At 41.6% G+C, this 24,594-nt stretch overlaps 1 long non-coding RNA gene across 2 annotated transcripts; it reads left to right on the top strand.

The window, feature by feature from the left end:
• Window positions 1–1,645: 1,645 nt before the first annotated feature.
• On the top strand, window positions 1,646–23,090 carry LOC149916240 (uncharacterized). Of its 2 annotated transcripts, XR_016470269.1 has the most exons (4): window positions 1,646–2,013; window positions 2,557–2,607; window positions 21,818–22,039; window positions 23,004–23,090. It is a non-coding gene; the product is annotated as an uncharacterized LOC149916240 (long non-coding RNA). The 2 variants fall into 2 exon arrangements; XR_016470268.1 differs by lacking the exon at window positions 1,646–2,013 and having other exon boundaries at window positions 2,139–2,607.
• The last annotated feature ends 1,504 nt before the right edge of the window (window positions 23,091–24,594 follow it).

The following is a 24,594-nucleotide window of genomic DNA, read 5'->3' as shown; positions in this document are numbered from 1 at the left end:
GGGACCAAGAACCTGGATGTACCTCGACAGTGGCTGTGCAGAACAACACAAAGAACAGGAATCTTTCTTTTGCGTTGTGTTAGGCTGTGCATCGTATTACAGAAGCAGAACCTGTTAAGTGATTCTCAGAAGAGACTGGATTATTCACAAAATGCTTTAGTTCAACAAGACAATGTCCATCTCAAGAGCATTGCTTTTGATTTCAGTGGAACCAGGGTTGATCTTGTGTTATGTCAACATTTTTTTTAATGAATTTTAAGCAGAACAGATGCGTCACCAGACTAAATTGTCATTAAGCTCCTATGTTAACTCAGTCTGCTGAAACATCACAGTCCAGATATAAACAATGCTGATGGAAATATAGCTGCTATAACTGCATTAAAATGTTTACTGCTTCTAACTCAATATTTTAATGGAGGGCTATGGAAATATTACAGGATTGGAAAGTTTAATTAGTTATTCTGAGGCTTGTAATGGTTTAAATTAAAATGCTTGAGTTTCACCATGGTTTTTGAGCAGACAGTTTTAATCAGTGTACAGACATTCGATTCTGCAAGATGACAGAAATTAGTCAAACTGCAGTGTGAGCATCACTTGTGCAGTTAGGCTGCAGATGTTTCTTACCTGAATTACAGACTCTAGCAGAAGTCATTTTCCATGACATCTAGTTTTGCTGAAGATGTGATAAATGAATTCCTGTTCACTTGTCTGATGTTCTTGTCAAACCACCCGTGGTGATAATACTCAGCTTCCCTGGACTTTACTGGGAAAGTTAAAAAAAAACAAAAACAAAACAGCAACAACAAACAAACCCACAGCTTTGCAAATGCAGTATGACTGTTCAAGAAATCTCACTTCATCTTCAGAGGAGGGAGGCTGCCACATTTATTTTCTGTTGCTATTTCACACTGAGAGGGTCATCAGTGGGTCTCTGCTGCATTGTTCTGAAGTTGTTTTCCTTTTATAACAATGGGATCTTAATGACTTCTCTAATAGACATTCATGATGCAAATTGACCAGTTTTTAATTTTATAATGGTTTTCCTTAGAAGGAGCAACATAATAGAATCATTAAGGGAGTTGCAAAAAGTTTTTTCCCCAGTTGTTGTGCTCTGGTAATGTCATCTGTGTGTTGCATTAACATCATGAGATCACTGAGACAATATTAGGAAATTGGACTCAGTGCCATTTTGGAACAAAACAAACAAACACCACCAAATCCATGGAATTATGCATGCTTGTGAGCTTTCAAGATGATGCATTTAATAATGGAGACTGGTTTTATTTAATCTTCTATTCTTTGTGGTTGAAGCTACAAAGAGTTGCAAGCAGGCTTTAAAATTCAATGGAATATTTTCTGTCAGGGAATATACAAGCTTGCTAGTGATCAGTAATGGAGAATTGATGCTATCCTGTTTTGTGTTAGGCTAAATACAAGAGTTACAGGTAGAAGGTAAGTACAGCCAGAAGACCTGTTAGAAAAATAATATTATGAAGTACTCAGAGTGCCTAGGGCATGGTAGCACCCAGGCTTTAGAATGCTGAATATACATATTGTATGTATAGGTAAAGATGTTTCTCTGGCATGTACAGGGCCTATGTGCTCTGTTATACCTGTAAGGTAGATTAAATCTCTAATTTATGCTTTCTCAAATTAGCCATTTCTGTAAGGAACTCTCACAGCCATTAACTGATAATCATCTTTAAAATTTCAGTGGAAATTTCCTATAGCCATTTCTGTGTAAAAGCTGTATATTTGATTTTCTTGGAAGTTCAGTGCTTGCTGCTTTAGAGTTCGTGTTTTCTTTTCTCTTCTGCTTATACCTCATCAACTTCAATTCCCAGTGGCTGAGAAGAGCAACTGCCATTTCTTTGTTTCTAGAAGTGTATTCAGGTGGAAAAAACAAAGTTGTGCTTTTAGTTCCTGTCATGTCATATGACTTTCCCACAGTTACGAGGACTTCCAGAGGGATTTTTTCTTCCATTTCGTCTTCTTAGACCACAGACTAAAGAGGTGAGTGCAAGTTCTCTCTTGGATGGCATCTTTTTATTTATTGTGGGTTTACAGCCCACATGGGAGTTTCTAATACTTCCTTCTGATTCCAGCAGTGTTGGTCCAAGGCTCTGAGATGTGCTAAGTCTGGCAAGTGAATAAATGCAGCTCTCTCAGGCTGTCAAATCTTCAACTGATAGAGCTACAAATTCCCTTTTTATTTTTGGCAGGAAATCATGGACTGTTCTTAATGCTTCATTATCTACTTTCTATCCTGTTGCACAGAGATTCACCTTTGCATTTAGTAGCAAACTCCCCCTGATTCCAAATGCTGCTGTGTTCAGAGTTACGTGGCCAAACTTCAGATTTTTACATAGCAAGGATTTCTGAGCTTGGACATTATCCAGTGAGTTATTACATTAGTATCACTCCTTGCCACTTGAGAAGGCCCCCACAAACTTTCTTGATAACTGCTTTGGTTATTTGCTTTCTTTCTCCCTGGGTTTCCTGCCTTGCAGTTTATGTTCCTATAGTCCTAATGTCTGCCTCTTCTTTCCATCTTAGTGGGATGCCTGTGTCATCACAGCACTTTCCCGGAAAGAAACCCAAAACCAGGTAACAGATAAAATTATATATGCTTTAATGAGCTCTTATTTCCAAGTCAGATAAAAGCAGTGTTAGCAGTCCAGACTTTATAATCCACTCCAACATTTTGTTTTCCTTGCTTATTCAGCCTCGCTTATATACTGAGTGTCCCCCTGCAAGACCAGGGGGGATCTCATTTTTGTCCTTGAAATTTATCAGAAAAGTGAGCAGGTCTGACAAGACTATCAGCAGCACTCAATCCCTTTCCAGAAATGGAGTCACGTCAGCTTTTTTGAGGTCTGCTACTGCTTTCTGTTGAGAGTGGGAGTTAGAAAATTTAAGAAATCAAGTGGATGTCAAATCCATTTCTTTCATACGCAATCCATAATCAACCAAGTGATGATTTTGGAAAAGCAGTTTGCATAGAATACTTCAAGTGAAGGAAGCAACAAAGCTCAAATGCAGAGGGTACAAAAGGAGAAGGAGCAAAGGGAAAAACAGCAGGAATCAGATGTCAGTACTGGGTGTCAGATCCAACACCTACTCTGTGAGGTAGGGGAAAAGGAAGGAGAGGTTTGAAATTCTTCCCATAAGAAACTAAGGAGAGGAAACTGAGGAGGAAGATTTGACTGACTGGCAGTAAGGACAGACTGGCTGAGGCTGAGAACTAGAAAAGAATTTGGCTTGTGCAGAGAATTAGGATGAAGAGTAGAGAACAGAGAATTAAATGATGAATTGAGGAAAAAAAATGAGGTTTATGCAGACAGAGAGAAAATACAGAGCAGAAAGAGTTGGGACTAAACAGCAAGAGAAGCAGAAAAATCTGTTGTTGCTGATGTGTGCTTTCCTCCAGGATGCAGAGGTGCATGTGAATTTCCCAGGTCTCACTTTGCCTTTTCTGCTGGAATTTTCCAACAGAATCAGTAGAATCCATTGTAAGTGTATCTTTATCTCTGTGTAGTATTACTTGCATGTACAATTTCTTAGAATGCTTGTTCAAATGCTTGATGTTAGAGTTTAGAAAGATGGGGAAACCTATGTTCTTGATGGCTGGGAGAAGAATTTTCTGCTTTGGATAAGAGTGAGGTGTCTTCCCAAGTACAGCAAAAAAGACCTTTTCCTGTATGCCCTAGATCAGCAAAAGCTTAGGCAATACTTGCATTTAATCTTTGAAGCAGGTTTTTCTTTTAAAAACAAGACAAAATGAAAACATCCATCATTTGTGCACTTACATGGCCACATTGCATTCTTTCATCCTGGCTTATCAATGAACAAATACAGCGTGTTTGGTGAAGTTAAGACTGGTGTACTGCCCTGTGCTCTTTCCTTCCTCTAATTAAGATGTGATATTGTGAAGACATGATCACTGCTGTGGCCAGATTGCAGTGACAATGCATGGGGTCTGTAGTATGCTTGTGCTTATTGCTTGGCCTTTCAACAAAGGTCTGAACCTGAAAATCATCATTCCAGTGTGTCCTGCATTTCCAATAAGCTAAACCAACTGTTTTGTCAGTCTGAGTTAATGCCTGCAGCACTAGGTACCAAACCATTTAACTAACTGCTTGCAATTGTAATAGATAAGTTAGAACTGCTGACATGTTTCAGTGAATTTCAAACTACTGTCATGAGGTATAAAAGCACTTATTTCTTTCCCATATGAAGTAGGCCATCTGTGCATTGCTCAACATAATACTATTTTCCCACTCTTTAAAATACTTGAATGGTGTCACAGATGAGTCATAAAAGTGAGTCAGTACAAGCACTCTGATTATATGTGGTGTATTAGCACTCAGGGTTTTCTTAATATTTCTGCAGCCTGAAAATGGAGATGCATGAGTTTCAGCTGAGCTATCAGTCAAGCAAATGCTCTCACCCTGGTGTAATGATAAACTTGTTCATAAAACTGAAATATTTCAGAAAGAAAATAAGCAAATAATACAAGTTTGAGTTCACTACCTGCACAGCACGAGAGAAATTGGGTGTAAGTATTTGTGCATTATATGACTTGCAATTGTGGAAATGGTTGTGCTTATGCTGCAGGCTGCTCTGTACCCTGTTAGGTCTGCCGAAGAGCACAGACACTTGAGCAAGATATGGAAAGAGGTGGATCTCTCCTTAAGGGAACATCAAACCGTGCCTAAGTAGATAACAAGAAGTGAGCAGCCAGCACTCAGCGAGGCAGCTTTTGGGAATAGATTCAAAGGAACCAAAGGGGCAGCAAAAACCACTGGGAATCAGAATTGTGTGAGTTGGAAGGGACCTTTTAAAGGATCATATGATCCAAACCCACTGCAATGAACAGGGACATCTATATCTAGATTAGATTGCTCAGAATCCTGTTCAACCTAATCCCAAACATCAACCTGGGGATACAACCAAAGCTTCATGATCCAGTTCCATTCTCTGCCAGTTTGGAAATTGTGTGGTCTGGGCCCCAAAACATCTCTCTATAGGCCTATCCCAAGTTTGGCTTTCAGCATATTCCTTTGGTTTGTGGTAGGACTCAAAACTGGCATCTCAGAGATCCTTAGGTTGTTTGCAGCTTAAGCAGGGCTCCATACTGCCTTGGGCACAGAGCTAGGTCCTCTGTATCTAGATGGGAAAACTGTACTGCAGGGTGGGGGTACCCCATGGAACACACACACACTCAGCAGCGTGGGACGTGGTTGTGCCAGGTCAGAAATGGCTGTATATTTCTGTCTAAAAATGAACAGTGCTGATTCAGGGCGGTCTTGTGAAACCTGGCAGGTGTATGTAAAGAGCTGGGAATAAGCATAATGACGCTAATGGGTTTTGTCATTTTGCTCTTGTCCTGGAGAAATGATGTGGAATGCGAGGGCAAGGCTAATTGTCCTGGAGGTAAAAGGTCACTCACACAACTGCAGGAGCAACTCGCTTTGAGTTTTATGTGGCAGAGTGTTTTCTTTAGCATTCAAATCTTATTGCAGGTATTCTTCTGTGCAGTAGGATTAATTCTTCTTTTTCAGTTATTTTGGTGATCTTGCTCATTTGTTCTTTTTATTCTTTTCTCCTCCAATTTCTTTGTCTTTTTGTTTGACTTCAAAAGAAAACTGAGTTCCAAAAGCAGTCCCTAGATAAGGGGACAAACTGAAGCTTGTTTTCTGGTAGAACAAGGCTGGACAGAATGATGAAACACCACCACTTAGTAAATTTTGCCAAATGGAGCCCTTGTGCAAAATATATCTACATATTAATAACCTTCTACACAATAAAAGAATACAAGTTTTAATCAATATATTCTGCAGCATGATGGCTTACTTTTGGATACAAGTCAGCAAAGCTCTTTATCCTTTTTTAATTAAAACAAACAAAACAACAACAAAATAGACCACCTTATTAAGTTACCAGATTGAAAACCAGGGAACTTGAGGTTGTCCTTGACTTTGTTGCTGTCACTGTGTGTGGTTTTGGGAAATCTTGATCATTTTTGTATCTCAGTTTTTCATCAGTAGCATTGGTTTGATGCTCCCTTCTTTATCTTTGTCCTGTATATAATCCTGAGCCTCTATTCATATTTAGACAACCTAAACTGGAAGCTCCATGGGATACTTAAAATTATGTTCATATGTTGTCTTCATGCTAAGATATTCAAAAGCAGTTAATGTGTGTAACTGATGAGCCCAGCTAACAGCAATGAAGAACATGTGGTATGTTGACTCCTGCTCCTAGAACAGGAGCATTTCACTGGGGAAGGGAAAGAGTGGAAATGAGGCTTTATTGCCTCCTGACTGGAAAGTCAGAATCTAGGCTAATCTGATCTGATCCATGGTAGGAAGTTTAATCTTTGAGGTGCAACGTGCCTCTTTTTACAGCTGAAACATGATTTAGATGTTCCTAGAAAGTATGTGCGTAGCAAATTACTTCTCACTAATTTCTGTACCGCAAGCAGACAGTCTGGTAGCCAGCTTAATTATGAATCTATTCTATTTTATGTTCCTTGATTAGTATCTCAAGAATGCTGTATCAAGGATGTTGTTGGAGTGCTCCGTATATTTATAACTTAAAGCTGGGTTAAATGATGAGATTGGATTTTATCTAAGCTGAATTCCATTGGCTAGGCAGGTATCATCCCTCAGTCACATAGGGGAAAGCAGAGCCACGTAGAGCTGTACAATTACACACAGACTTTCCTCCTTTTGCCTGGCCTGAGGACAATTCAGTTTTAATATCTTACTGTGTGACCTCAAACTAAAAATAACAGTTCTGAATAGCAGGGCTTCTACTGCAAAATCTGAGTGAAGGGCTGTCATCTTACATTAAGAGCACAGTTACTGAATCTGATTACTTCATGTAGTATATTTGCCAGTCTGTCTCCTGTGTAATCATGAGGAATGCACTGACTTAAGAATAGCTGTGCATAAATAAGTTGTTGAAAAGTCTGGGAGACAGCTGGAAGTCCCTGCCACGACTGATAGGGGGGAGAAGTATGCCAGAGCCATCAGAAAGATGATATTTTGCATTATGTACTTCAGAAACTATGGGCAAGAATCTCAATAATTCTTCAAAATAGGCAGAAAGTTGACACAAGTAGTAACACTAGTGCTTAAGCCTAAAGGGCAGATATATACCAGTATATGTTGTTCACTGAAAGTTATCGTGTTTTCTTGTAGAAAATAATTGAGGAAATAGATATTTGGGCTTGCTGTGGTCATTAAATACTTTGCTTCAGAGTATTCCGTGTTTGTCTATTAAGACAACTCTTCTGAAGACAGAGTCTACCGAATATGTACTGCTGGGTTTTCTTACAGAGCAAAGCACTTCAGTTTTGTCCAGAGTCCTGAAGTATGTTATGTTTGTGATTGGCTTCCTCTGTTCTGGTTCGATAAAACCCAACCATATAATCTTCAGCGAATTTAAGCAGTTTGGAATTGCATCAGAAAAAGAGCAACAGCTGCTTAGCTTGTCTTAGCTTGTATATCTACATCAGTGCCAAGGTCCTGTACCACCTCCCATGGAGCCTGGTGGCAGATGTGATGCTGCTTCTACAGGAATTTGTCCTTAAAATCTTCCTGTTTCTTCCTCTCTGCCATATCTGATTTTCTATCTTTTTAAGTCATCTTACTGCCAAGGGTTTCCTTACCTTTTCTCTCCTGTCATCAGTTGGCATTTTGATTTCTTAGAGGATTTTCAGAAGGTTTGCTTGTATTATTTTAGCAAAGATTTGGTTTTGCCAAAGATTGGTTTAGTTCTTTAATAAAAAATTGCTTTCCATTTTGCTGTCAGATTTCTATCAAAGATAGTGAAGGGAAATATTCAGAACTCCACTGTTAATAATTTTTCTTTAAAAATTGTGATTTGTAATGAAAACTCGAAACATCTCACAGGAAGTTTTGTATTTGTGTATGTTTTGTCGATTTTTTTTCTCCAAGTCTTTAAGTTGAATATTCTAGGAACATCCTTTCCACCTTGATTACTAAATCGTTAGTGCAGAAGTATAGTGTCCATCCTCCCTCAGCTATTTCTCTGAAAGAGAGATCATGGTGCAGTAGCACTGTGGCATTAGCAGTTGGATTTCTATGGAGGATTAGAATAGAGTTGGAGGCTTGTTTCTAAGTTTGTTTGTATTTGTTCCAGACTAGCTATGAGCTACAGAATTTGTTGTTTAGTGATTTAACAGCTGCCTATCTGCTAGGGTGCAACATCATCCTCCTTGTAGCAGCAACGTTGGAGCTCTTCATCCAGACTTGTCTGGGTGTTTCTAAGAAGTCTGCTCATTCTTACTCCCCTTCTATACCAGGTAAAGCCAAGCTGTAGAGATGCTGTGTTTTGTCCTGTATCTTGTGATTGATTGGTGCCAGCAACACATGGAATTTTCAGAACAGGGAAAAGAGTATAATGGCTATTGCAACATGCAGTTAAGCTGTAGAACTTCTTTAGGATTGCAGATGCTAAACATTTCCATTAATTTTTGTGAAGGAGGTATTCATATTATGTAGGCAATACTAAATACTTAGAAATGAGGAAGTCTCTAAGCTGCAGTCTGTGGGAGGGTGTTCAGGACCACTGCATCTCTTTCATGTTCTTCCCTCTGCATCTAGTTTGGTCACTGTGACAGGCAGGCCAGAGGACAAGGCTGACAAAGGCCAGAGGAATACTTAGTCCAAGCCTGTATGGCTGAACATAGTGTGTTCTCAGCTAGAAGAAATCAGAAATTGGTTTGTAAACATAGTTACCTGGTCACTAGAGACTGCCCCTTGCAAAAAGGGCCTAGGCACATCATCAGGTCAGTGTCCTGCGACTTAAGTGCCTGTTGTTCAGACAGTCCCTGCTCTGTGGGTGAGCGTCTGGCTGCAGTTCTGTGTTCTGGTTGCCTGGCACCTTTTGTGAACACCAAATTAAATTTTCAAGTGCACCATTGCCAAGAAGTTACGAGGCTGGAAGAGATGCATGAGACACAGGAGGAAGCTGCACAGAAAGAGCACTAAGTGAGAGGTTTTTCTGGACAAGATCTGTGCTCTGAGCTGTATGTAACTGCACTCAACTGGAACATGTTAAATGATTGATAGGAGATGCAGGCTATCTCCAAGCAGCACAGAGACCCTGGAGACTGGTAAATAATGAATACAATTCTGCTGTTAGTGGTATGACTCACGGCTTGCTGTCTGTTGTTAGGGGCCAGAGGAGGACTGGGCATTGTCTCTAACATGGATTGCAAGAAAAAACAGCTGGGTTTCAAGCTCTCACTGCTGCCTGGTTATTCCGTATCTGCCTGGGTATGGAAGACAGCAACAGCAGCTACTGGCAGAGGTGTGGTCTATGCAGGCAGGACACAGTTGTGTTGGGTAGTAGAGAACCTGGACACAGAGGTTGTTTGTCTTCCTTGGCTCTGCTAGAAACCAGGGGAACAAATTCCAAGGATCTCTCCCTATACAGAAGTCTGGGAAAGAGCTAGGGAAAGCCCTTCCAAGCAGCTGGGTATTTGGATCAGTGGTGTGCACATCAGTATTGTCAAGGCAAAAAATCTGATGCGATGCTTTATCCCTTTGTTCTACACATTTGATCAGGCCCAAAACAAATAGAAAAGGAAATTGTCCATTTTTCTCCTCCAGCATAACATTTAGAAAACCAGGAGTCACTTCTGCCTGATGTTTCCAATGGTAATGCTACTGCCAAATCTGTGCCAGTTGCACTGAATGGTGTTAGGGGCAGCTTAAAGCTTTTGAACAATGTGAGTAAAACAGCTGTGGTAGCAAGGGAAAGGTGCTGCAAGATACCAAGACCAAGGAACAGATGTACAGCATCTCATTACTCATGCACCATTTTCTCTTCTTTCTTTGCCTGTTTCTGGCTGGCTAGCTTTGCTCCCAAATGGGCATGGTGAGCAAATGTAGGTCCATTGCTGTGTTTTTTATTTCAGATGGGTAAGTCATGTTAGCGATGTGAAATGGGAGAAGTTAGTCCAATATTTGTAAGGTCACAGTATTGAGAGACTAAACTGAAAACAGCCAAAGCAGTTCAACAGAAGCCCAAGGGCTGCATGACTTCATTTATTCTATTGGTGCCTTTGCATTTTTAGCTCTTTGACGTTTCTGTGCAAATAAATAACTCCTGGATTTTATTCTGCAATAAACGGTAAAGAGGAAAGAGCACCAAAATTCAGAAGTTAGCCTGTTCTTTTACTGCATAATAGAAAAGCAGTATTTAGGATTATGTGGCTATTTGGCAGGTAGTGTACTGCTCTGGCTAATGAGGTTAGGCTTAGTTACGTTAATGACTTCTGAGTCATTGACATAAATTGATTAACATTCATATCACACAGATCTTCTCTTTGTAGTAATACCGTAAATACTGTAGAAGGGAACAGTGGGGCAGAAGCAGGAGAAAAGAGGCAGGAGGAATAGAGGAGGAAGAAGGATAAGGACTGAATAAGCTCAAGCAAGAAAAAATACTCAGGGGAAAAAGATGAAAAAGATGCCAGACAGCACATCTCTTGTTAGAGGGATTGTGCTTGAACATGTTCCTAGAGCTGCATTTAATGGACTTGTGACAAGAGAGACTGAGGTCACAGCAGATTTGGATGTTCTTCTAGCACAGAAACCTTCCCAGGTGAAAGAAATTTCCTAAAAATTCAGAGCCAGCAACTGGAAGCAACAGCTTTTGCTGCTGTGTCTTAATTGCTGAGGTAGTCTAAACCTTCCTTTTGGTAATTGGACTACTCTCATGTTAATGCCCCTCATCATCTTCCACGGGCTGTTTTGAGTGCTTTATTGATGGAGAATCTGGCAGCTGAGGAGTGAAAGGTCAGTTTGATATTTTCTCAACTGAAGCTCTCAATCTCAGCTCCTGTCTCCTTGGCACATATAGACCAGGCAGCTCCTGGAAGGATCAGCTCAACCTCACAAGTAATCTAACAGTGCAGTGTGGCTGCAAATCACAGTGGTACAAACATTTGTTAGCCCATGAAAAATTATCAGGAATAAATGTATAATCTGTGGAGCCTTTAAAATGGGTTCACTTAACTTTTGTTATCTTTTGTCAAGGGCAGTAAAGGCTGAGAAATAGCAGACTTATCAGCAGTGATGCATCTAATTCTGCAAAGTACAAGATTATACCCAGAGGCAATGCTTTCAGGGAAGGCAGCATTGAAGTTCTAGGAAGGGTGCTTGTGGCAATGAAATAACCTGTCTCTGGAACACACTGTTCCTTTTACTTCACAGGGTCTCAGCAAGGATGGCTCAAGTAGGAAACACATGGATCCTCATCCTCTTTAGGTGCCCACCTCTGTAAGGCTAGAGCAGGACCGAACAAGCACAGCTGGAGAAGGCAAAATCCATTGGAAACCTTGCTCTAAGAAAAAGGAGCCTTGTTTATAAATTGGGCAAAAGGTTGGTTTTCTACTCTGAGATGTGAGAAGCTTAATTTACAAAAACTTTTTTTCTCACAATATCGACCAAGACATAGCCAGCATCTGGTAAGGAACTGGGTGCTAAGTATTTGATAGCCTGATAGGGGGAAAGGTACTGTAGGAAGGAAACCAGAGTAGGTTGACTGGAAAGAACCGCATTATTCCTTTGGAAAGGTTTTTCCTGATATCATTCAGCAGGGTTTGTTAGTGCATAAAACAGCACCTATCCTAAATCTAGTAAAAAGTGTTTTGTTACCTTTCCATTGTTTTGATGTGCTGTAAACCAGATTTAACATCAAAGTAAGTGTTTGCAAAGAAGTACATATCAGTGGCTGCAATAAAAGCAAGTGGGACAGGATTACTTAGCACTAAGTTTAAGGTGTTATCCACTTAGAGACTGCGATAAGGGAGGAAGTGCTTAGTGCAAACTGCAAGGGTGCACTCTTGTGGCTAGGAGGTGCCATACAGGGAATAGATGGAGTTGAAATAACATTGTTTGCTAGGACAATAAATGCTTTTGCACTCAAACAGAAGAGAGATCAGCTCTACCAGAAGACTTTCATGTCAGCATCAATATATTGTACTAGTTTCCAGTTGCTGAAGCTTTGGTTTGTTCTGATGCGAGGTGCTTTTCTACTCCTGTTTCTCTGAACAAAAGGGCACATGCTGTTTGGCATTTGCTTCTCTTGTTAAATGTACATAGCTGCATCCTGGACAGCTGTTTCTCTGTATGATTGCAGGAGGGGAGCCGTCACAGGGCAGAAGTGAGTGGAGGCAGCCAGCTGTCTCCCTGAGGCATGCTGCATGCTTTAGTGAGCCTTGAAAACCATGAAACTCTGAGAGACAGGGTCCTTCTGCTATTCTGAGACTGAAAAGTATTTAGCATGAATCTCCCATCTCACTTCTGCCTTTTAGGGGCCCCTGTGCTATAAATATGTGCTGCAAGTTTTCTTGTGGAGGAAGACGAGGATATTTGTAGACATTATGTAAAAACTTTTGAGGCTGTGTGTAATTAGGTTGCTGGCAGGGTCTTTTTCAAACATTTCTTATCATGTTTGCAAAAGAAACAGTAGTCAGCTGACAGCTGTCAGTAAGCAATGTAAAAAGTCAGGATGGAATAAATATGGAGAATGTTACAGCAATCTACCAGCAGTTGGCTTGATTACACCTGTAACAGAAGAATCCCAGGCACCAAAGCCAGCTTCTGATGTGCAGAGGAAAACATTGTAATGCTGCCTGCACTTGACATACAGTCTCCTTCTGTTACTTGGAGCAATACTCTTCAATATTCTCAATCAGGAAGCATCATTCCAAAGTGACCAACAGGTTGAGAACAATCCAGTGCAGACAGTACAAAGGAGGGAGATTGCAGGGAGTGCTGGACTAGTTTCTCCTTAGAGCTGAGTACCTTCTCACCTGTGTGGCCTCTGGTGTTGTGTACATAGCCATGTGATACTGAGTATGAGGTCTGGGCTGAAGGCATGATGGATGGCTAAAAAGCCTGGAAGGAAAAGCAGTGCCATTGGAGCTTGAGTGAGTAACTGGAAGGAGTGCCTCGGAAGGTCACGATTTAACAGTAATGTTAAACAGAATTATTATAAAATTCTTTGTTTTGAATATTTATCATATTAGCAAATGAACTAGGGACATAGGTTTGATCAAGACAAATCTGAATGGTTTCCAGGAGTCCTTGTTGAAAATAGCTGGGAAAAAGTGAAATAAATTGAATATTAAAAAGGGGAAGAAGTAATGGAAAATTAATGACTGCTCCTCAAAACTGCATTTTTCCAATGTGAAAATGTAGTAGTTTAATCAAATGAAATAGATTTAGAACATAAATATGAACATATTTTCCTCTTACTGTGCTAAATTGTAACCATTGCCAGTGGCTCTGCAATGGAAGCTGTGTGTCAGACTGCCATATGCTGCATTCACATGATGAAATTCTTGGCAGATAGAATCCTCATTGACTGTAAAAAGGGAAATATTACTCCCATTATTAAGAAAGTGAGAAAGGAAGACCTGGGGAACTACAGACTGCTGGAGAACTACAGATTGGTGAGCCTTACCTTTGTACCTGGGAAGACTATAGAACAGATCCTCCTGGAAAAGATGTTAAGGTTAGTGTGGCTTAACCAAGGGCAGATTGTGTTTCACCAATCTGGTGCTCTTCTGTGATGGAGTGGTGGACAAAGGAACTGATGTTGTCTACCTGATCTTGTGCAAGGTCTTTGATATGGTCCCACACCACATCCTTACCTGTAAAGTGGAGAAATTCAGTTTTTATGGTGTCCATATAGGGCTGGACCATAGGACCCTATGGCTCTATGTCCAGGTAAAGGCAGTTTTGCTGATGACACCAAGCCAAGTAGCACAGTTGATACAACAGAAGGAAGGGATTTCATCCTGAGGAATCTGGACATGCTTGAAAAGTGAGTCCATGTGAACTTCATGAGGTTCAACAAGGCCAAGTGCAAAGTGTTGCTATTTGGTCAGGGTAATTCCAGATACACATACAGTCTGAGAGAAGAACTCACTGAGAGCAGCCCTGGGGAGAAGGACTTGGCAGTTCTGGGAGATCAAAAACTTAACAAGTGTGCTCTTAAAGCCTGAAAGTAACCTGGGTTGCATCAACAGAGGAGTGTCCAGCAGGACAAGAGAGATGATTGTCTCCCTCTACGGTGCCCTTTTAAGACGCCATCTGAAGTACTGCATCTAGATCTGGGGTCCCCAGCTCAAGAAAGATGGAAAGCTTTTGGAATAGGTCCGGAGGAGGGTCATGAAGATGGTCAGAGGGCTGGAGCACCCCTCCTATAAAGACAGGCTGAGGGAGCTAGGCTTCTTCAGTCTGGAGAAGAAAAGGCTCCAGGGAGACTTCACTGGGGCTTTCCAGTACTTGAAGGGAGCTTGTAAACAGGAAGGAAATCAAGTTTTCACACAGATGATAGATTAAGGAGGATCAGTTTTAACCAAAAAAGAGAGGAGATTTAGCTTAGATATCAAGGGAAAAATATTCACTGGGAGGGTGTTGAGGTGCTGGAACAATCCGCCCAGAAAAGCTGCAGATGCCCCATTCCTGGAGGTGTTGAAGGCCAGGTTGAATGGGGCCCTGGGCAACCTCATCTAGTGCCTGACTTAGTGGTTGGCAACCTTTTCTGTGGCAGTGGGGTGTTGAAACTAGATAATCTTTGAGTCCCTTCCAACCCAAAGAGGTTCCGTGGCGCAGCTCAGCATAGCAGTTGTAAAAAATTAATTCCTTAGCCCACAAAAGATGGAGCCAAAGCAAATACTGGAAAGCAAGTGAAAGCTGTATGGACAACAGAAAGAATAAATATTTATTTTGTAACACTTTGAACAACAAAATAGATGTGATTAAAATTAATAGTTGTTGTCTAGAAATAGTACTCTTTGCTTGAACTTTACAGTGTAATTTGAAGTGTAGTACCAGAATTAACACATCTGCTTGGTAGGAGAAAACAACCTTTGCATCCTTTGTAAGGAATTGTCTTTGAAGATCCAGGCTTTCTTCTGGAGGAGTACAGAGCCTTGATAGCTGTGATTACATGATGAGAATGCTCCATGTTTACCTCCTTGTCTCTGACTTGTGCTGAGATACCTTCCAAGAAACATGCTGCTTCATGATCTTCTGAAAACCAACACTGATGTCTTAATATTTTAATGTTTTTAAAGGTTATTCTTTCCACTCCTCTCCAAATAGGTTTTCAGTTGTTTTGTTGTGGGTTTTTTTTTTTTTTTTGTTTTTTGTTTTTTTTTTTTTTGTGGATTCATATTTTATAGACTTCCAAAGCAAATCTGATCTGAGGAGTAAAAATAACCTCTTAAATCAGCTAGCTAAATCCAACACGAGCCCCTGTCTGCCACTCCTCTGCATCACCTCTGCTTTCAAGGCCAGTTTCAACCCTCTGAGAGTCACTGAGCACGACTGAGAGGCAGCATCCCACTGTGGCAGACTGAGCTGCGGTCAGCAGGCCCCAGGTGATGATTTTCTTTGAAATCTGTTCCTCTCACGCCATCTCCTGGTCAGCTCTTCGAGGTTAACTGTGCTTAGATCTGAAAGATCCTTCTCCTAACCCTTCTCTGGTCGGTTCCCCGCAGGAAGATGTCCTTGTTTGTTGAGAATATTACCATACTCTTTCCATGTTGTTCCTGTTGCTTTCCTCTGGTGTGTGATGAACAGCAGACATGTTGCTGATGGCACTTGCTTGTGAATAGATGTGTTGCAGAAAGTTGCCTGTATTAAGCATGGTCTGCTGACAGCTATACATGTCACACCATGAGCTCCATCCTCATTTAGATACATTAGCAGTTCTGCATAACCAGAAGTCACCTTGATGAGCACAAGGAGTCAGTGATCTAATCAATGCACCCATTCATCATTTATGAATAGAGAAGAAATTGTTTCTTCAACAGACTTTGGAATTCCACAGAAGTGATTGTCTGAGAAGTCTGGATATAAGGAAAAAGTCTTTTACAGAGGGGGTGGTGAGGCACTGGAACAGGTTGCCCAGAGACGTGGTGGATGTTCTGTCCCTGGAGAATTTCAAGGCGAGGTTGGATCAGGCCCTGAGCAACCTGCTCTGGCTATGGATGTCCCTGTCCATTGCAGGGGAGTTGGACTAAATGACCTTTAAAGGCTCCTCCCAACTCCAAGGATTCTGAGATTCTATGAACTTGAACTCTTCTGCTCCAGAAAGAGTCTGTCTTCTGTAGCTAAGAAGGAAGAGTGAAAATAATGATTATATTTCAAATTTAAAGAAGCTGGAGGAGTTCTTGGTAATACACATTTCCCCACCCTTCAGGCTGTTTTATGTGGGTTATAATCATGCTTTCTTTATTTTTGTTTTTATCTTGTGTGGTGTGTGGGGGAAAAAAAAAAAAGCAACAGGAACAACTGGTAGCTCTTGGTAGCTCCTGTATTGCTCTATTGCTTGGTATGTGGCCCTCTGCAGCTGACACCCAGAGGAGACTGAGGAGTTGCAGTTTGGGCTGTGAAGTTCTCATGCAATTCTATGGGCACCAGGCCATTTAGAATGCTCATCTGTAGCTGTTGGATAAGCTGTATTTCCAGAATGTGCCAAATACATGAAATCAAAGGGTTGGTTTCAGAAAGGAGATACGTGAATCAGTCTGAAGTTTAAGCCTTTGGCCTCATAGAAGATTAACAAAGCTTTTAAAAAGCTTTGTAGTTTTTGAGTTTTTGCTTCTAGCCAACAACAGAAGCTCCAGCCCCTGAGAAATAAACATGTGTGAGCTTTCCTCCCATGCCATTCTTCCCCTTAAGCAGGGCAGTGAAGGGCTGACTTCAGATTTGGTTCTTCTGGATGTGCAGTAAAGTCAGGTGTTTAGAGATATTTTGTGTGACTAATCAATCTCAAAAACAACAGGAACCTGATGACTGGAGCTATGGCTGCTCCCCTTGAAGAAGAATGCAGCTCAGCTGTGCTAGGAACTGCACATCTGTTGACACCTGAAGCAGTGGGCAATGCCACTGAACAAGGAGGGATATAAGAGACCCAGGGCACATTGAATGATAGCCATCAGATCAACGTGACTGACACTGGTCATGGCAGTGCTGCTCTGGATTAAGAGATTACTGTATTTCACTGCTTTTCTTCCATCTCTCTTGGTAAGTTGTGCTCTGCCAAAATAACCACACGTGTAGGCACTCCCTAACCTAGTTCTGTCAAAATGATGCAGGTTAGGTGGTGGTGATGTTTTTTTGTTTCTTCTTAACAGGGGATAAGGAGCTTCAAGGCCAGGTTCCCTCTTTTGGCCCTTTCTGAACTTCTATTAGAATAATAGCAGGTGACATTCATATTATACTCTGTTGAAGTGTGTGTGATCAGTTCTTGATTGGAATGCCTCTGTAAGTAAAAGAAATGGAACAAAGAGCGTGAGATCTTATAAGCAAACACTCCCTCAGAAATCTGCCAGTTCCTGGAAGAGTTAACTCATTTAAAAACCTTTTAGTGAGAGATATCAGTGACGTGGATGTGTTTGCAGCAGCTGTGGATGTTGCAGTAACAATGAGTGGAGGCAGTTTATCGGCACATCAGTTATTTTCCTGGTATAGAAAGGAGCTTTAATTGGACTACCGATGATGGTTTTTGATCTAATGATGAAGCTATCTGGCCATCACAAAATTATCTTTCAATGAGCTCATCTGTTTTGCAAGGAAGAAACTCATAATCTCATAGAAAGGAAAATGTGCTGGCTATTTTTAGTCACTGATTTTATTTGTGAGGAGTATCATGACTTCACAAGCGCAGTGGCACCAATCTCCCTGGTAAAGCATTTATCTTAATCTAAAGGGAGCTGTTTGCTGCAAAGCCAGCTCCATGCTTAAAAGGGCCATTGAACAAATTTGCAGTGCTGCCTCTCATTTGCTTGTAAAAGCACCCGGTGATTCAGCCTGTCCTGAATGCACAGCAGCCCAAGGGCCAGGCCACTCTGAAACCTATCAGCAGCAGAGACAAATGGAAAATGAGTTAATCAGAAAGCAGAGGTGGCTAGTGAGCCAGATCTAGGAAACCAGACCTGCTTGTTAGTAATTCCAGTCATTCAAAGCCTCAGGTGTGGGTTTGATGCGACACAGATCTTCAGCCAGACGTGGAGCCAACCTTGTAGGATGCATGCATCCATGAAATGGCATCAGGGCCATGAGGGCTCTGCAGGAAGGGTGCGTGGATGCACAGCATCTGCACTGCTGCTCTACCTGGCTCTGGGCTTCCTTCCTTGCAGCTGCAGCATCAACTGTTAGCTAGCTCAAGGGCTGCAGCTGTTTGGGAAACGATAATTCAGCCTTGAATCATGCAGGAACAGAAAGAGGAGCAGTGCTCCCTTTTCTCACTCTTTGCTTGCTTTCAGCCTGTGCTACTGTGGCCTCCCCTTTTGGACCCTGGGCTCAGTGACTCTAAAAAGATAAGCAGATTGGTACAGGAGGATAAGCTATGACTGTGTCAGCTGGAAAGGCCAGATGTAATAGCGTTCCTTTAAATCATAATCCTTCATGTAGTATCACACTTGGTTGTCATAGAAACTGTGACATCACTGAGATTTACAGCTCTGATCCAGCAGAACGGTGGAGCATTTGCTTTTAATATAAAGAATGTGCTTAAATCCCAGTTATTTTTATGGCATTGCTTGTCTGTCTAGGGGAAAAAAAAAAAAGCAAAAAAAAAGCCTGCACTTGATTTTTTTTTTTTTCCCCTAGATGAGAGTGATGTGACACAGTAAAACGTTCTGGTTGCTTTAGTTAAGCCAAATCAGTGTGCGTGTGTTACAGTCATCAAAATTACCAATACAGGGCAGATCCAGAGATAGTACAAACATGGCATTTCTTAAGTGAATATGTTGGAAATTGAATATTTGATTAGATCTCATCACCGTCTCTGCTTCTGCGACCTGAAAAAGCATTAGAACAAGCTGTGTTATTTTCATAACTACCTCCAACACTTAAGATGGAAATATTAGTTTTCTTGATCATATGGAGAAAAGAGTTTTTAAAAGAATCCAGAAAATGTAGAAGTTTGGTCATCATTTCAGTCTAACACGAGCACCGTACTGTCAAGTTAAGTAACTATTTGGACATGGTATCTTACATTTTTCTTTTCAAACTTGGTTTCTGGGTTAAGTGTTTAAGAATGGCTGTTCTCATTTTTAAGGTATTTTTTAGCACTCTAACCTGCTGAGAACACATTCCCCTGCCTCCAGGAAAGCAAACAAATTGGTGCAAAGGTGAGGTGTTGTTCTACCAATGTTGGGTAGGCAGAAGTGGTGGTAATAACTTCACAATTAATGCAGCGCACTTCGACACTTTCTGACAGCACAGAAACAAGATCCTAAAGCTTCTATGGGAAAAAGCCAGCTGGATCACAAGTCGCTTTCAATTCAGTTCTTGTAGCTTGTAGGCAGGTCTTTCTGCTTGCTAAGATCCACCAGCTGTAGATCACTGGTCCTAAAACCTCCGCCTACAAAAAGCCTGAATGCGTGTGAATGGGAAAAAGACTTGAAAACACTACCAGCTAATCTCCGTGCTTGCAGGGGAAGCTGTCCATCATCCTATGACCGTACAAAGATAAATCACTAAGTAGCCTCCTCCTGAAGGTAAGGGCGAATGTCTGGCGCTGTGAGACCGCCTTCGGGGAACGCCTGCTTCCATCCCTGCGTGCAGCACAGCCGCTCGGCGCCGGGTGGCAGTGCGCGCTCGCTGCATTGCGCCGCGTTACCAACAGGAGCGGACGGGTCGCCCGGGCACGGCCATGCCAGGGCTGGTAGGGTAGGGTTGCCACAGCTGGGCCACGAGCTGACACGGGGTTGCCGGTGTTGTGAGGCTGAGTGAGACATTTAGCTCGTGTTTTCTTTGTTTTTCTCATTTAAATGTTCAGCTTTCTAGATATGAGTGCTGAATAAACTGTCACGGAATCGCAGGGTTTGGAAGGGAATTCAAGAGGTCATTGAGTCCAACCTCCCTGCTAAAGCAGTTCCCTACAGATTGGCATCCAGGTGGGTCTTGAATATCTCCATAGAAGGAGACTTCACCACCCACCACCTCTCTGGGCAGCCTGTTCCACTGCTCCGTCACCCTTACCATAAAGAAGTTCTTCTGCAAGTTTGTGTGGAACTTCTGTGTTCAAATTTTAGGCCATTACTCCTTGTTCTATCACTACACACCACTGAGAAGAGCATGGCCTCATCCCTTTGCCCCCCATCTCTCTTTAGGCATTTATTACCATTAACCAGTCTTCCCCAGCCTGGACAGACCCAGGTTACTCATCCTTTCCTCACATGGAAGATGCTCCAGGTCCTGTATCATCTTTGTGGCCCTCCATTGGACTCCTTCTGGGAGATCCCTGTCTTTTTGGAACTGGGAAGCGCCAGATCTGAGCACAGTATTCTAAACGTGGCCTCACCAGGGCAGAGTAAAGGGGAGGATCACCTCCCTTAAACTGCTGGCCGTGCTCTTTTTGATGCACCTCAGGATACCACTGGCCTTCTTGGCCACCAGGGCGCACTGCTGGCTCACGGCCAACCTGTTGTCCACCAGGACCCCCAGGTCCTTCTCCACAGAGCTCTTCTCCAGCAGGTTCCTCCCCTAATCTGTACTTATGCGTGCAGTTATTCCCCCCCAGGTGCAAGACTCTACACTTGCCCTTGTTAAACCTCATCAGTTTCCTCCACACCCGACTGGGAAAGGGTGAGGGGATTTACAGCGTGACACCAAGCAAGATGCGGTGTAATGGTGATACACAATCATAAATCAATAGGAAACCAGCATTTAATAGGCTTGTGGCTAAAGATCAAGGGATTATTTTTTTACTTCCGATTTTTACAATTTTCCATACCTCTTGGAATTATTTCCTTGTATTCCCTTGTATTATTCAAAATGCCTCTCTGATAATGTCACTCGTCTGTCTCTGCTAGATCACTACGAAAGTCTCAAGAACAGCTCTGACACAGCAGCACTGTCATCTGTTTTAAACATGCAAAATACCTTTCTCTGCTCAGTAACTTGCTGTTTTTATTCCTTCTGCACAATTAAGCCAGTTGTCAAGCTATGTGGTTACTGTGATATCAAAAGTAATGTAAATTAGTATATTTTCACAGACTGTTATGATTTAGTCTTTTATTTAAAGCCAAATATATTGTTTCGTTAGGTCACTTTTATTGAATGATTCTGATTTGCACACTTTTATCCTACAGGAACTTCCTTTCTTTATAAACTCTGGGGCAAATATGACTACTTATGTGTCCACTGTCCTTCTGCTTTAATGTTTTTTTTTAGCTCAGATATTGTACCTGGAGGAAAAGTCAGATTTACAGAGTTGTAATTGCTAGGTTTGTTCTTCTCTGTGTGTCATCTTGTGATTTATTCTGAGACTGCTGCTTTATGAGATGTTTTCTGTCACTTTTTCTCAGTAATTGTATAACTTTTCTTATAGCAAGTCATCTTTATGACAGAGAAAACTCTCGTCTGTCCTTTTTCCCTTGAAGTTAAGAGGGTTAGTTTTTAAAAATGTACTTCACTACTTTTTTTTAGTGCTCTCTACCAAGCTCGATTTTTTTGTGTATTGGATATTTAAGGGTTACTGGATGCAGGGTATGTAAAAGATCCTATACCAGCACTTTGCACATCTTGAATTGTTGTTTACGGACCCCTGTGACTTCCAAATCAGAGACTGATTGAAAATCACTAGCCTAGCTCACCAGTGTTTTAATTCCAATGGATAGTGTATGAACTTGGGTAAAGCATGGCCTGCCCTGTTGTGATTATAGTGAGAAAAAATGCTTATGCAGTGCACTAGGGAGCAACTTATGAACTCACATTAACTCTTTTCTATAAAAAACCTTCAGAATGAGCTCAATTGGATGTGCTTCTCCAGGGGCCCCAGGCCTAGAGCCCCCTTCAAGCCTCTCTGCTCCATGTTCCCTGTAACCATTCCCAGCACTCAGGGGTGGACAACATTCCAAGTGTGGACACTGACAGCTCCAATGGTGCTTTCTATGCTCCCCTTCAGCAAGGAGGGTGCAAGGGTTGGAATATGGCCAGAGACAGTGCAGATGGGACTGCTCCAGGTTTGTAACAAAGCTGCTGTAGTGTAAGCTCCAGACTTGGGGACTTGGGGTATCTTGCCAACTCAGATGCCTTGTACTGATATTTTGAGTACTGATAGATTTAACTATTACCCTGCTTATCAAAATAAGGAAAAAGAAAGGGAAATGTTGTTGCATGTTTAACTGCTCTTAAGGTTGCATCTTAGCAATTTTAGTCCTCTATCTGACGATCTGCTCATTTACCTGCCTCCCCCTCCTCCTAAAGAGGCATTCAGCAGGACTGAGACTGGCATCTGACCTCTGCTTCTGTCCATCCCTTTTAAGCTGCTGTGCTGACAAGGGAAGATAAGCTTGCTGAGCCCCTTAAGGCTTACGTTTCTGTGTGGATTGCAAAGAAGGGTTGTGAGTCCCAGGGAGTCCAGGGAAGTTGTTCTGTTCTTATGCTCTGAATAATGCTGCATGCAGCCACCTCTCCTCTCAACCAGATGGGGTTTTGGAATTATGATAACAAGTTTTCCTTTTTTTTTCATGGCTCATTCTGCTTTGTTATTAAATGGCAAGCTTCAGATACAGCTGCATGATTCCTTACTGCTTTCAGAGATGTGTTTTTAATCTGCTTTTAAGAGGCTACATGAGCAATAAAGAACACAAGTTGCAGTCCCTCACAGTGCATTTTGAAATACTTGCATGCCAAAAGTTTGGTTTTGGATATGCTTGTACAGCGGATTCTAATCCCCATCTGCAGCACTGCAAGACTGTGATTAACATGGCTTTGCTTTCTTCAGATACTTTTTACCAATAAATCAATTCCTGCCACTTTTACATGGGACAAAATCATACTCACTTGCTTTGCAGACATTATTTAGCTTTTGAATGTTCTGAAATATATACTGCTTAGCTATATATATGTATAAATGCAGCTGGAATGACAAATCTACAAACAGTAAAGAAGTCTGCAGAAAGATCATTGCTGTTTTCTATACAGGTTTGCAAATGCTTTTTACTGGCTAAACAACACACTCCGGGGAGGAACCTATTGGATTCAGTTGTCAGCAACCACGGGGATGGACTCAGAATTGGGACTGGAATCTACTTCAGCAGTCTGAGACCGTTCTGGGTAAAGCTGTGTTACGTTGCTAGGGTCTGTTTAATATTAAAGCTTGTGGCTGTAAAATAAGTGCTTGTTGACATGCGCTTGCCACCTACCCCTGTCAAAATCTGGGCTCTATTTGTCTAAAGCTGCTTTAGGGTGGGTTGATGTCAAAAGGATATTCTTTAGCTGTTGCAGCCTTTAAAATTCAAGGAGGTATTTGAGGAACTAAGCAATCTTGGTTCCATTGCTTACTGTGTTTCTTGAAGCCGTATTGTACAGCAGTGTTTTTAACTTTCATGCACTGACATACTGTTTTCCTAAAATACTTTGAAAGCAACTTCATTATTGAAGCTATGACTTGGTTGCTCAGAACTCAGGAGTTGACATGAAGGTGTGGTTTTAGTGACTGAGGCAGCTTGGACTGTATCTTGGAAAAGCCAGATCTTGTTGACTCACTGTTTCTGCCTTGTCTGAGGTTCCAGCTGAGCTTTCCTGCTTCATTTTTCTCCATATGAGGACATCCACTATTATTTACCTTTTCTGGGTCTGCATTCTGTTGCTGCCTGTGAAAAAATTGTTTATTCAACACCAAGATCAACTATTATCAAATTGCCTAATATAATTGTACTGTATGCCCAGGCTGGATGTGGCTCTGGGCAGCCTGGTCTGCTGGTTGGTGACCCTGCACATAGCAGGGGGGTTGAAGCTAGATGATCATTGTGATCCTTTTCAATCCAGGCCATTCTATGATTGTCCTTCACTAAAAACAACTTAGACTTCTCTCCCATCTCATTATCTTTGTTTTTTTCTTCTTCTTCTTCTGCTAAGGTTTGGGGTTACAAAAGATTGGGATCTTACTTCTAAAATGCCACTTCCTTCTTTGGTGCTTGCTATTTATTTCAGATAAGTGAGATTAGAATTAAACAAAGGCCTTTTCTAAGGGCTAAGCTGTAAGTGACAGAAATGAAACAAACAAAAAACCAACCCGCAAACACAGAACCATAAACTATTCTCAGAGGGTTTAATCAGTCCTCTGATAGGCACAGACACTCACCTGAGTGTGCAAATGCTTCAGTCAGGGGTCAAGCTGGAAACACAGCGCACCTGAAAGAGGCATTCACAAGAACAATAGGACTAAAATACACTGAGATCCATCTGTGCTCTTTTAAGGTCCTTTCTATGAGTCCTAGACAGCTTCTGGCGCTTCCATCAAAGCTCATCCATCCTACATCATCATTCGTTTCCTCCTTACTGGCTCATCCTGGACTCATCCTCACTTCTCTTCATCCATTGCTGCTTGGCTCTCTGTCCCACCAGGGATGTGACTAGCTGATATGTTGGAGACAGGACTAGCAGTAAATGCTAATGGAAAAAATAATTTTGGTCCAAACTGTTTTGTTTTTTTTTTTCTTGCCAGTTCTGTTTAAGAAAGCAATGAGGAATCTTCCTTTTTCTGAAAGTTTCAGTCGAGGGCTCTTAGGAC

This window comes from Phasianus colchicus, chromosome 12, assembly GCF_987193195.1.
Source record: "Phasianus colchicus chromosome 12, bPhaCol1.hap1.1, whole genome shotgun sequence".
Taxonomy (NCBI): domain Eukaryota; kingdom Metazoa; phylum Chordata; class Aves; order Galliformes; family Phasianidae; genus Phasianus; species Phasianus colchicus.
Note: the sequence above shows the minus strand (reverse complement) of the source record. Positions and strands in the feature narration are given on the sequence as shown.